This window comes from Mustela nivalis (assembly GCF_964662115.1).
Source record: "Mustela nivalis genome assembly, chromosome: 1".
Classification (NCBI taxonomy): domain Eukaryota; kingdom Metazoa; phylum Chordata; class Mammalia; order Carnivora; family Mustelidae; genus Mustela; species Mustela nivalis.
In genome coordinates, this window is record NC_139020.1 from 126,399,496 (window position 1) to 126,413,949 (window position 14,454).

Consider the following 14,454-nt stretch of genomic DNA (forward strand, 5'->3'; position numbering starts at 1 on the left):
GATTAGTGATATTGAGCATCTTTTCATATGCCTATTGACCATTTGTATAATTTCTTTTCAGGAAAGTCTATTCAAGTCCTTTGCCCACTTCTGAATTGGTTATTTGTTCTTCTGTAGTTGTTATTCTTCTGTTGTTCCAGGTTGTTGTTGTATCCCTTTGAATTACCAGTATTTTTGTATTCTTTGGGTCAATACCTAGTAGTGCAATTGAAGAATCATAGGGTAGTTTTATTTTTAAATTTTTGAGGAGCCTCCATACTGTTTTCCACGGCGGTTGCAGCAGTTTACACTCCTACCAACAGTGCAAGGAGGTTCCCCTTTCTCCACATCCTCACCAACACCTGTTGTTTTTTGTTTTTTATTTTAGCCATTCTGACAGGTGTGAGAGCATATCTCATTGCAGTTGTTTTTTTTTTTTTCCTTTAAGAAAGATTTTTTTAAAAAGATTTTATTTATGTATTTGACAGACAGAGATCACAAGTAGGCAGAGGCAGGCAGAGAGAGAGGAGAAAGCAGGCTCCCCGCTGAGCAGAGAGCCCGATGCAGGGCTCGATCCCAGGACCCTGGGATCATGACCTGGGCCAAAGGCAGAGGCTTTAACCCACTGAGCCACCCAGACACCCCTCATTGCAGTTTTGATTCGTATTTCACTGGTGATGAGTGATGTTGAGCATCTTTTCATGTATCTGTCGGCCATCTGGGTTGACTTCTTTGGAGAGATGCCTATTCATGTCTTCTGCCCATTTTTAAAGTAGATTATTTGTTTTTCGGGTGTTGAGTTTTATAAGTTCTTTATGTATTTTGGATACTAACTCAGATATGTCATTTGCAAATATCTTCTTCCATTCTGCAAGTTGCCTTTTAGTTTTGTTGATTGTTTCCTTCTCTGTGCAGAAGTTTTTATTTTGATGTAGCCCCCATAGGTTATTTTTGCTTGTTTCCCTTGCCTCAGAAGACATATCTAGAAAGAAGTTGCTATGGCTGATGCCAAAGTAGTTACTACCTGTGTTCTCTTCTACAATTTTTATGGTCAAGTCTCACATTTAGGTCTTTAATCCATTTGGAATTTATTTTTGTGTATGGTGTAAGAAAGTGCTCCGGTTTCATTCTTTTGCAAGGTGCTGTCCAGTTTCCCAACACCATTGAAGATACGATAATTCTATGTTTAATTTTTTGAGGAATCTCCCTAGTGTTTTCTATAGTAGCTGTACCATTTTACACTCCCACAAATGGTACACAAGATTCTAATTTCTCCACACCCTTGCCAACATTTATTACTTTCCAGGTGGTTGTTGTTGTTTTTTTTAAACAGTAGCCTTCCCAGTGGGTATGAGATAGTATCTCATTATAGATTTGATTTACATTTCCCCAGTGATTAGTGATATTGAGCATCTTTTCATATGCCTATTGACCATTTGTATAATTTCTTTTCAGGAAAGTCTATTCAAGTCCTTTGCCCACTTCTGAATTGGTTATTTGTTCTTCTGTAGTTGTTATTCTTCTGTTGTTCCAGGTTGTTGTTGTTCTTCTTCTGTAGGAGTTCTCTATATATTTTGGATATTAACCCCTTATCAGTTACCTGATATGCAAATATGTTTTCGCATTCGGTGGTTTGCCTTTCAATCTGCTCATAGTGTCCTTTGTTGCACAAAAGTTTTAATTCTCATTAAGTTCAATTTGTCTATTTTTGCTTTTGTTGCCTGTGTCTTGATGTCATATCAAAGAAATCATTGCCGAATCCAATATCATAAAGCTTCTGCCCTATGTTTTCTCCTAAGGTTTTTTTTCTACTTTTAGGCCTTAAGTGTAGATCTTTAAATAGTTTTTAGTTAATTTTTGTATATGATATTGAGTGAGAATCCAACTTCATTCTCTTATGTCTTCGTACCTGGTTTTCCCAGTCTAGTTTATTGAAAAGACTATCTTTTTTTAATGTCCTTAGCCCCCTTGTGGAAAATAATTTAACCATATATGCAAGTGTTTATTTCTGGGCTCTCTATTCTATCCCATTGGTGTATGCATCTGTCTTCATGCCAGTACCATACTCTTGGTATCTGTAACATATGGTAAGTCTTGAAATCAGGAAGTCTGAGTACTCCACCTTTGTTCTGTCAAGAGATTTTAACTATTCAGGATCATTTGAGATTCCATCTGAATTTTAAGATTTTTTCTATTTATGGAAAAAAAAGTTGGGATTTTAGTAACATTTAATCTGTAAAATGTTTGGGGTAGTATTTATATCACAACAATATTAAGTCTTCTATTCCATAAAGAAAGAATGCCTTGTTCCTAATTGCAGAGGAAAAGCTTTCAGTCTCTCACCATTGAATATGATTTCTGCTTTGGGTTTTCATATATGGCTTTTACTGTATTGATGTAGTTCTCTTCCACTCCTAGTTTGTTGAATGATTTTTTTGTCATGAAAGACAAAATGTTGGATTTCATCAAATGCTTTTTCTGTGTCAATTTAGATGATCATGTGGGGGTTTTCTGCCATTCTGTTAATGTGTATTACAGTAATTGGTTTTCATATGTAGAACCATCTTTGTATTCCAGAAATAAATCCCACTTGGTCATGGTGTATAATATGCTGCTGAATTCAGTTTGCTAGTATTTTGTTGAGGATTTATTAATCAATATTCACAGGGATATTGATCTCTAGTTTTCTTTTCCTACAGCATCCTTGTCTGGCTTTATATCATAGAATAAGTATGATATCATATAATAAGCCTCAGAATAAGTTAGAAAGTGTTCTTTCCTCTTAATTTTTTGGGAAAAGTTTAAGAAGGATTGGTGTTGGTTCTTTAAACATATTGTAGAATTCACCAGTCAAGACATCAGATCCGGGGTTTTTTGATGGTGGGAGATTTTTAAATACTGACTCAATCTCCTTACTAAATAAATATCTATTCCAGTGTTCTATTTCTTCATGATATAGTATTTTTTAAAATATTTTATTTATTTATTTGACAGAGAGAGAGAGAGAGATCACAAACAGGCAGAGAGGCAGGCAGAGAGAGGGGGGAAGCAGGCTCTCTGCTGAGCAAAGAGCCCAATGCAGGGCTTGATCTCAGGACCCTGAGATCATGACCTGAGCTGAGCCAAAGGCAGAGGCTTAACCCTCGAACCACCCAGGCACCCCATTCATGAAATAATTTTTTTTTTACAAAAAGATTTTATTTATTTATTTGAGGGAGTGAGAGCGAGAGAGAGCATAAGAGAGGAGATGTTCAGAGGGAGAAGCAGACTCCCCATGGAATTGGGAACCTGATGTGGGACTTGATCCCAGGACTCCAGGATAATGACCTGAGTCGAAGGCAGTTGCTCAACCAACTGAGCCACCTAGACACCCTATGATATAGTCTTGATAGGTTTTGTGTTTCTTGGAATTTGTCCATCTCATCTAGATTATCCAATTTGTTGACATGCTATTATTCATAATAATCTCATAATCATTTTTATTTCTTAAAATCAGTAATGTTCCTCCTTTCATTTCTGATTTTAGTAATTTGAGACTTCTTTCTGTTTTATTCAGTCAGCCAAGCTAAAGGTTTGCAATTTCATGGATCTTTTCAAAGAACAACTTTAGGGTTCATTGATTTTCTCTAATTTTTCTGTTCTATTCTCTATTTCTTTCATTTCTACCATAGTCTTTGGTATTTCCTTCCTTTTACCAACTGAGGTTAGTTTGCTGTTCTTTTTTCTAGTTCCTTAAGTTGTGAAACTAGGCTGTTGATTTGAGATCTTTTCATCTTTTTAAATGTGATTATAGCTATAAATTTCCCCCTTAGGACAACTTTTGCTGTGTCCCACATTGTGTTATGTTTTCATTTCGTTCATACCTAAGTATTTTCCAATTTCACTTGCGATTTTTTCTTTGATCCATTGATTGTTCAACAATGTATTGCTTAACTTCCACAGATTTGTGAATTTCCAGTTTTCCTTTTGCTATTCGTTTGTGACTTCATCCTATTGTGGTCGCAGAAGAATCCTGGTATCATATCTATCTTTTAAAATCTTTGAGACCTAGTGTATTGCTTAACATATGGTCTGCCCTAGAAAATATCCTATGCACAGTTGAGAAAAAATTGTATTCTGTTGTTATTGGATAGAGTGTTCTGTACATGCCCCTTTGGTTTAATGAGTTGTTCAAGTCCTCTATTTCCACACTTATTTTCTGCTTGGTTGTTCTGTCCATTATTGAGAGTGTGGTATTGACATCTCCAACTATTATTATAGAACTATTTCTGGAGCAGCTGGGAGGCTGACTCTGGACTTCAGCTCAGGTCATGATCTTGAGGTCTTGGGATTGAACCCTGCATCAGACTGCAAGCTCCGTAGGGAGTCTGCTTAAGGAGTCTCTCTCCCTCTCTCTCTGTCCCTCCCCTCACTCTCTTTCTTGCTAATAAATAAACAAATCTTTTTAAAAATAAAAATTAGGGGCGCCTGGGTGACTCAGTGCATTAAGTGTCTGCCTTTGGCTCAGGTCATGATCCAGAGTCCTGGGATCGAACCCCACATCAGGATCCCTGCTCAGTGGGGAGCCGGCTTCGCCCTCTCCCTCTATCCCTTCCTGCTCCTCATGCTCTCTCTCTCTCAGACAAATAAATAAAATCTTTAAAAAATAAAATAAAATAAAATAAAAAATTAAAATTAAATAAAATTTTTAAAAAGAACTATTTCTCCCTTCAATCCCATCAATTTTTACTTCATATATTTTGATGGTCTGTTATTAGGTGTATAGATGTTTATAAATGTTACATATTCTTTCAGTGTTGAAATTTTTATTAATGTAAAATGTCCTTATTTGCCTCTTATAAACTCTTTTGATTTAAAATCTACTTTATCTGATATTACAGTCAATGCTGCTCCCTTTTGGAATATCTTTTCCATCCTTTAATTTTCAATCTTTTTGTGTCTTTGTATCAAAATAAGTCTCTTGTCCAGTGTATAGTTGAATAGTGTGTTTTTACCATTCTGCTAAGTTGTTTTTTGATTGAAGAGTAATTCATTTGCATTTAGTAATTACTGTGATAAGAAAGGACTTACTTCTGACATCATATTATTTGTTTTCTATATGCTGTATAGCTTTTTTATTCCTCTTTTCCTGCATCACTATCTTCATTTGTGTGTGGATGGGTTTTTTTTTTTTTTTTTTTTTTTTTTGTAGTGAAACATTTCAACTCCCTTCTCATTTTCTTTTGGATTTATCCTTTTGGCTATGTATAAATATAGCTATTTTCCTTATAGTTACCATGGAGATTACATTTAACATCCTAAAGTTATGATTCTTGTTTGAATTTATGTAATCTCGAGTTCAATAACATACAAACACTGCTTTTTTACAGCTTTATTATCCACCCCTTTCAGTTGTTGATATCATAAAATTACATCTTTATACATCATGTGTCTAAAAACAAATGGGATCACCTGGGTGGCTCAGTCTGATAAGCATCTGGCTCTTGATTTCAGCTCAGGTCAAGATCTCAGGGTCCTCAGATTAAGCCTGCGTTAGGCTCTGTGCTCAGCAGGCATTCTGCTTAAAGATTCTCTGTCCCTCGGCCCCTCTCCCCACTTGTGTGCGTGCACTCTCTTTCTCTAAAATAAGTAAATGGATCTTTAAAATAAATAAAATAAAATAAAAATGAATGAATAATTGGGTTTTAATGCATTAGTTTCATATGTATATGTAGAAAACAAAATGTAAAGTTACAAATCATTTTTACAGTACTAACTTTTATAATAATCCATTTATTGTCTTTTACTGTGATCTTTATTTCTGCATAAGATTTCATGTTATCAGGTGCCTGAATGGCTCAGTCAGTTAAGCAACAGCCTTCAGCTCAGGTCATGATCCCAGCATCCTGGGATTGAGTCCTGCATGGGGCTTCTGTCTCAGTGGAGAGTTTGCTTCTCCCTGTACCCCTCCCTCGTTCTCATGATCTCTCTCTCTCTCTCTCTCAAGTAAATAAAATCTTTAAACACACACACACACACACACAAAACACATTTCAAGTTATCATCTAGTGTCCTTTGATCTCAACTAACATTTCTTGTACATCTAGTAGTAACAAACTTCCCTAGCTGCTGTTTTTCTGGGAATGTCTTAATTTCTCCCTCATTTTTGAAGAACAGTTTTGCTTTGGATGCACGGTTCTTGGTTGAAAGTTTCTTTTTTTCTTTTAGCATTTAAATATATCAGCCCACTGCTTTCTGGCCTACAAAGTTTTTGAAGATGAATTATTAATTCAATAATAATCCATCAATTATTCAATAAGATTAATTAATATTAATCTTATTAAAGATTCTTGTATGTGATAAGTCATTTATCTCTTTCTGCGTTCAATATTCTCTTCTTATCTTTGGCTTTTAATAGTTTGGTTATTATATGTCTTGGTAGGGGGTCCCTACGTGGTGTTTATTGAGCTTCTTGGATATTTGTATTTATGTACTTCATCAAATTTGGGACACTTTTGATAATTACTTCTTCAAATACTTTTTCTACTCCTTTTTCCTTTCCTTCTGTGGCTCCCACAATGCATATATTGTTCTGTGTTTGATGTCCTACAGGTCCCTTGGGCTCTGTTCATTTTTCTTCCATTTTTATTCTTTCTGTTCCACAGATTCTATAACTTCAATTGTACTATCTTTCAGTTCACTGATTCTTTCTTCTGCCTGTTCAAATGTGTCTTTGGATCCCTCTGGTGAATTTTTACTTAAGTTATTTTACTTTTTCAGCTTCAGAATTTCTCTTTTGTTTCTTTTTAAGTTTTCTTTTTATTGATACTTCTACTTTGTTTATATTTTGTTCTCTTGACTTTCTCCACATCTTTTAGTTCCTTGAAAATTTTTAGGATAGTTGTTATAAAGTTTTTGTGTAGTAGATCCATCATCAGGTCCTTTTCAAGAACAGTTTCTGTTGGTTTATTTTTTTTTCCTTTAAATAGGCTATATTTTCCTGTTTCATGGTATGCCTTGTGATTTTTGTTGTTGTTGTTGAAAACTGGACATTGAAATCTAATAATGTAGTAACTCTGGAAATAAAATTCTCTTTCTTCCCCAGTGTTTCCTGGTGTGTTTGTTTTTGTTTGTTTGTTCATTTTTATTGCTGTAGGCTGTTTCTGTACCAAGGAGCAGATATAAATAAAAAGTTATACTCTATGAGCAAATAATCTTCGAGAAAACAGGAAAAAATATACAGTGGAAAAAAGATAGTCTCTTCAATAAATGGTGCTGGGAACACTGGACAGCTATATGTAGAAGAATGAAACTCAACCATTCTCTTACACCATACACAAAGATAAACTCAAAATCGATAAAAGACCTCAGTGTGAGACAGGAATCCATCAGAATCCCAGAGGAGAACATAGGCAGTAATCTCTTCAAAATCAGCCTCAGCAACTTCTTTCAAGATATGTCTCCAAAGGCAAAGGAAACAAAAGCGAAGATAAACTTTTGGGACTTCATCAAAATCAAAAGCTTCTGCACAGCAAAGGAAACAGTCAAGAGAACAAAGAGGCAACACACGGAAAGGGAGAAGATATTTGCAAATGACAGTACAGACAAAAGGTTGATATCCAGGATCTATAAAGAACTCCCGAAACTCAACACACACAAAACAGACAGTTATATCAAAAAATGGGCAGAAGATATGAACAGACACCTCTCCAATGAAGACATACAAATGGCTATCAGACACATGAAAAAATGTTCATCATAATTAGCCCTCAGGGAGATTCATATTAAAACCACATTGAGATATCACCTTACACCAGTTAGAATGGCCAAAATTAGCAAGACAGGAAACAACATGTGTTGGAGGGGATGTGGAGAAAGGGGAACCCTCTTACACTGTTGGTGGGAATGCAAGTTGGTGCAGCCTCTTTGGAGAACAGTGTGGAGATTCCTCAAGAAATTAAAAATAGAACTTCCCTATGACCCTGCAATTGCACTACTCTGTATTTACCCCAAAGATACAGATGTAGTGAAAAGAAGGGCCATCTGTACCCCAATGTTTATAGCAGCAATGGTCGTGGTCGCCAAACTGTGGAAAGAACCAAGATGCCCTTCAACGGACGAATGGATAAGGAAGATGTGGTCCATATACACTACGGAGTATTATGCCTCCATCAGAAAGGACGATTACCCACTTTTGTAGCAACATGGACGGGGCTGGAAGAGATTATGCTGAGCAAAATAAGTCAAGCAGAGAGAGTCAATTATCATATGGTTTCACTTATTAGTGGAGCATAATAACAAATAGCATGGAGGACATGGGGAGTTAGAGAGGAGAAGGGAGTTGGGGTAAATTGGAAGGGGAGGTGAACCATGGGAAACTATGAACTCTGAAAAACAATCTGAGGGTTTTGAAGGGGTGGGGGTGAGAGGTCGGGGTACCAGGTGGTGGGTATTATAGAGGGCACAGATTGCATGGAGCACCAGGTATGGTGCAAAAATAATGAATACCGTTATGCTGAAAAACAAACAAACAAACAAACACTTATGGTCTTTTTTGTTCCTACTACTTTCTCTGGGTTTGTGCAGTAACTTTCTAATTTCTCCAGAACATATCATTGCTTTTGGATGCTCAGCCTTAAATGTATGGGTCTCAAAAGAGAGAAAATCTTCAAATTCTCTGGACATCACTCGGAGGAGGAAAGACTTGCAACAATGAAAGGACGTGAAATAACAAAGTCTTCGCTCCTCTGTATCTGCACCTCCATGTTTAGAAGCAACAATCAGTGACCATAATACAGATATTTGCATGACAGGATCCTTATTGCCCACTCTGGCTCCCATAGCTGTATGTAAGGTTCTCTGAAATATGTGCAAACCTGCCTGATGCAGGGTGGGAAGAAGAGAATGGGTATCCAAGGTAAAAACTGAAGTTAATGGCAATTTGTCTTCCTTCTAAGACTTCTCCTAGATATTGGAAGCCTTCAGTAGACTCCAAAATTCCAGAGTAGCTACATCAAACAGATCTTACCAGTATAATCATTGTCTGAGTGGGGAGACAGTTTCCTGGTGCTTTCTAGTCTGCCATCTTCCAAGAATCTTCCTCCTCATTTATTTTTATGTTCAAATTGTAAATTTGGCCACTGGGTGGCCCTTCAAGCTTCTTCCTGAGTATATTTCACAAGCCCCATTATTTTTTTTTATAATTTTTTATTTTTTATAAACATATATTTTTATCCCCAGGGGTACAGGTCTGTGAATCACCAGGTTTACACACTTCACAGCACTCACCAAAGCACATACCCTCCCCAATGTCCATAATCCCACCCCCTTCTTCCAAACCCCCTCCCCCCAGCAACCCTCAGTTTGTTTTGTGAGATTAAGAGTCACTTATGGTTTGTCTTCCTCCCAATCCCATCTTGTTTCATTGATTCTTCTCGTACCCACTTAAGCCCCCATGTTGCATCACCACTTCCTCATATCAGGAAGATCATATGATAGTTGTCTTTCTCTGCTTGACTTATTTCGCTAAGCATGATACGCTGTAGTTCCATCCATGTTGTCGCAAATGGCAAGATTTGATTTCTTTTGATGGCTGCATAGTATTCCATTGTGTATATATACCACATCTTCTTGATCCATTCATCTGTTGATGGACATCGAGGTTCTTTCCATAGCTTGGCTATTGTGGACATTGCTGCTATAAACATTCGGGTGCACGTGCCCCTTTGGATCACTACGTTTGTATCTTTAGGGTAAATACCCAATAGTGCAATTGCTGGGTCATAGGGCAGTTCTATTTTCAACATTTTGAGGAACCTCCATGCTGTTTTCCAGAGTGGCTGCACCAGCTTGCATTCCCACCAACAGTGTAGGAGGGTTCCCCTTTCTCCGCATCCTCGCCAGCATCTGTCATTTCCTGACTTGTTTGTTTTAGCCATTCTAACTGGTGTGAGGTGATATCTCATTGTGGTTTTGATTTGTATTTTCCTGATGCCGAGTGAGGCCAGCATCACCTTAATCCCAAAACCAGACAAGGATCCCATCAAAAAAGAGAGCTATAGACCAATATCCTTGATGAACACAGATGCGAAAATACTCAACAAAATACTAGCCAATAGGATTCAACAGTACATTAAAAGGATTATTCACCATAACCAAGTGGGATTTATTCCAGGGCTGCAAGGTTGGTTCAACATCCGCAAATCAGTCAATGTGATACAACACATCAATAAAAGAAAGAACAAGAACCATTGATACTCTCAATAGATGCTGAAAAAGCATTTGACAAAGTACAGCATCCCTTCCTGATCAAAACTCTTCAAAGTGTAGGGATAGAGGGCACATACCTCAATATCATCAAAGCCATCTATGAAAAACCCACCGCAAATATCATTCTCAATGGAGAAAAACTGAAAGCTTTTCCGCTAAGGTCAGGAACACGGCAGGGATGTCCATTATCACCACTTCTATTCAACATAGTACTAGAGGTCCTAGCCTCAGCAATCAGACAACAAAAGGAAATTAAAGGCATCCAAATCGGCAAAGAAGAAGTCAAATTATCACTCTTCGCAGATGATATGATACTATATGTGGAAAACCCAAAAGACTCCACTCCAAAACTGCTAGAACTTATACAGGAATTCAGTAAAGTGTCAGGATATAAAATCAATGCACAGAAATCAGTTGCATTTCTCTACACCAACAGCAAGACAGAAGAAAAAGAAATTAAGGAGTCAATCCCATTTACAATTGCACCCAAAACCATAAGATACCTAGGAATAAACCTAACCAAAGAGGCACAGAATCTATACTCAGAAAACTATAAAGTACTCATGAAAGAAATTGAGGAAGACACAAAGAAATGGAAAAATGTTCCATGCTCCTGGATTGGAAGAATAAATATTGTGAAAATGTCTATGCTACCTAAAGCAATCTACACATTTAATGCAATTCCTATCAAAGTACCATCCATCTTTTTCAAAGAAATGGAACAAATAATTCTAAAATTTATATGGAACCAGAAAAGACCTCGAATAGGCAAAGGGATATTGAAAAAGAAAGCCAACGTTGGTGGCATCACAATTCCGGACTTCAAGCTCTATTACAAAGCTGTCATCATCAAGACAGCATGGTACTGGCACAAAAACAGACACATAGATCAATGGAACAGAATAGAGAGCCCAGAAATAGACCCTCAACTCTATGGTCAACTAATCTTCGACAAAGCAGGAAAGAATGTCCAATGGAAAAAAGACAGCCTCTTCAATAAATGGTGCTGGGAAAATTGGACAGCCACATACAGAAAAATGAAATTGGATCATTTTATTACACCACACACAAAAATAGACTCAAAATGGATGAAGGACCTCAATGTGAGAAAGGAATCCATCAAAATCCTTGAGGAGAACACAGGCAGCAACCTCTTCGACCTCAGCCGCAGCAACATCTTCCTAGGAACAACGCCAAAGGCAAGGGAAGCAAGGGCAAAAATGAACTATTGGGATTTTATCAAGATCAAAAGCTTTTGCACAGCAAAGGAAACAGTTAAGAAAATCAAAAGACAACTGACAGAATGGGAGAAGATATTTGCAAACGACATATCAGATAAAGGACTAGTGTCCAGAATCTATAAAGAACTTAGCAAACTCAACACCCAAAGAACAAATAATCCAATCAAGAAATGGGCAGAGGACATGAACAGACATTTCTGCAAAGAAGACATCCAGATGGCCAACAGACACATGAAAAAGCCCCATTATTTTTTAAGCACTTCACTTTCTGGAAGATTAAGACATCCAGGCCTATCTTGTAGTTTCTACATCAGTTCTGGAATCTGTTTATGGAATCTTGCTTCTCTAAGAAACGTTATCCTTTTAATATAGAATGGTATTTAAGAACCAAAATCTGGGTTGGTTGGAAAGAAACTGATACTAAGATCTTTCGACAGATAGCTAGGAATACACACACACACACACACACACACACACACACACACACATCTACATCTATTGTCCTCTTTCTTTTTTTTTTTTTTCATTTCCCTCTTTCTTTCTCTCTCTCTCTCCAACCATGAATTCATACTGATTCCTCCAATTCCAATTGAACACCACAGCAAATCTTCTAGTTTTCTTCCTCTCCATATTTGCAGCTTCCTTCTCTGACAGAGAGGAACCTGAATCCCAATATTGTCAATATTCTTAGCTCTTTGCCCACTTCCTCTGTACATAATCAATCTCCTGACCTCCAGCTGCCTCTTTGCCTTGGACTCTTAGGCTCTATGACCTCTGGCCACCTCAAGGACAGGAAAAGGTGGAGAACAGAGATATATTTTTAAACTGAAGAAAAGAACAAAAAAGGGAAGGAAAGAGAGAAAGGTAGGGGAAAAGGAAGTGCAAAAGGGGAGCCTTTTTATCTGTCTCCATGCTCACAGGGTACACTGTGAAGGGCAGATATTAGGATGTTTTATAGACTAAGGAGTAACTGAGCAGAGGTGGTCAGCATCATTCAATTTTACAAAGCTCTGGACTTCTTTTTTGAATTCAGTCATTCTTCTGTAATATACTGGGAAAGACTGCAGACTGTCCTCATTTAAAAATCTAGAAATATCCATTCTTCAAGCAAAAGAACTTCCCAAGAAAACCCTTTCCTTGTCAGTATAATGTTCAACCTAAACCAGCTGTACCTGACCTCTAGGTCAACAGGTGCAGAGGCCACTGACCCTGGAGCTGAGTAGACTCTGGAAACTTTCATGTGTAAAGGAACAAAAGTCACTGGTCAAAGGTAGGCACTCAGGGAAAGCTGGTCTTCTCTAGCATGCCATTTGAAGGACACCTGGAGAGGCTTGGCAAAGATGGAAACAGGGTTAGAGGTCAGGGCCAGGGGCATAGATTAGAGCTCCATGGCAGGGCTGGTTTCAGGAAAAATTGTGAAACAGGTAACAGATTAGAGAAGCTCCTTCAGTCCCCACTCCAGAAGCTCTTCTGACAATTGGTTTCTTCCTCACCACAAAGTGGGATACTAGGGAGTATGGAGAAAGGGTGCAAAATTTTGAAAACATGGTATAAAGTGGGCCAGGACACTAGAATGTCAAGGATTCTGGATTTTAAATAAGGGAAGGATCTCAGGTATAGGAATCTGTTCCTAGAAGTGGAGTTTATTTCCAGATTTGTATTTGGAAATCATCTACCCAGTGCAAAGCAATAATGTAGTGGTGATAAAAGTAGCATTAGATAGTGATAGAAGTAAGCATGAGAAATGATCACAACTGCAAAGATTAGAACAAGAAAAGAACATGGCCCCTGGTGCTCCCTGACTTGGAACACCACTAAAACTAGTGTGGTTTGGTCATCTACTTTATACATTCACTTCTATAGAATAAGACTTTTAGTTATTCAGTGAATTAGGCAAGTTACATAACGCTCAGTGCCTCCGTTTCCCATCTAGAAAGTGGGAATTATTATACCTACTTCATAGACTTCTTATGAGAACTGAATTCACAATTAAAGTAAATCACCTAGTACAGTACCCAGAACATTATTCTCCTTCTAAGTCCTATGTACATAACACTGTGATCCCAGCCCCTCAGGTCACATCATATCAGGGAATCCTAGGTGCTTGTGGACCTCTAGATCCTAAACAATGTATCATAGACAATATACCAGGCAGAGCCTGGCAGCTTTATTTTATCCATAAAACTGGTGTACAGACAAAAGGATGCTGTGCGCTCCTTTTATTTACCTGTCCATTTTTGAGGGCAGGTACTGAGTATTTTCATGTGCAGTCCATGGAATAAAATGGGTATGAAATTGGAGTCAGAGATTCCTGGGTTTAAATCATAGACCACTTAGAACTTACATGATGTTGGAGAAGTTACTTATCTTTTCTTACACTTTGTTTTCTCATTAGTAGTAAGAATATGAGGGATGCCTGAATGGCTCAGTCAGTTAAGTGTCTGCCTTTGGCTCAGGTCATGATCCTGGGGTCTTAGGATGGAGTCCCTCATTGGGCCTCTTGCTCAGTGGGGAGCCAGCTTCTCTGCCTGCAGCCCCCCATGCTCGCTCGCTCTCTCTCTTTCTCTCTCTCTGACAAATAAGTAAGTTTAAAAAATTTTTAAAAGAATATGAAAACCCATCTTCTAGGGCCATTTTGAAGTCTACTCACTGTGCTATTAAAGTGTTGGCCCAGTAGATAGCAATGACTATCATAATTACAAAACAGCTAGTATGGACTAAATACTAACAACATGATCAGTGACTTAATGAAGTGACCCTAGATAATTTTTTAATGGCTTTGTCTATTGCTGATGGTCCCTTTGGCAAAACCCTGCAAGACCATTGAATACAATGATTTCATTTTACAGAGAGAAAAACTAAGGCCCAGCCAGAGGACATAACTGGTAGGGTGGCCAGCAGGGCAGGTAAAGCTAGAACCTATTTTGCACTCAACATCCTGTGGTATCCCCCATCATCCTGTAACTCATTCATATTTTCTTCCAAG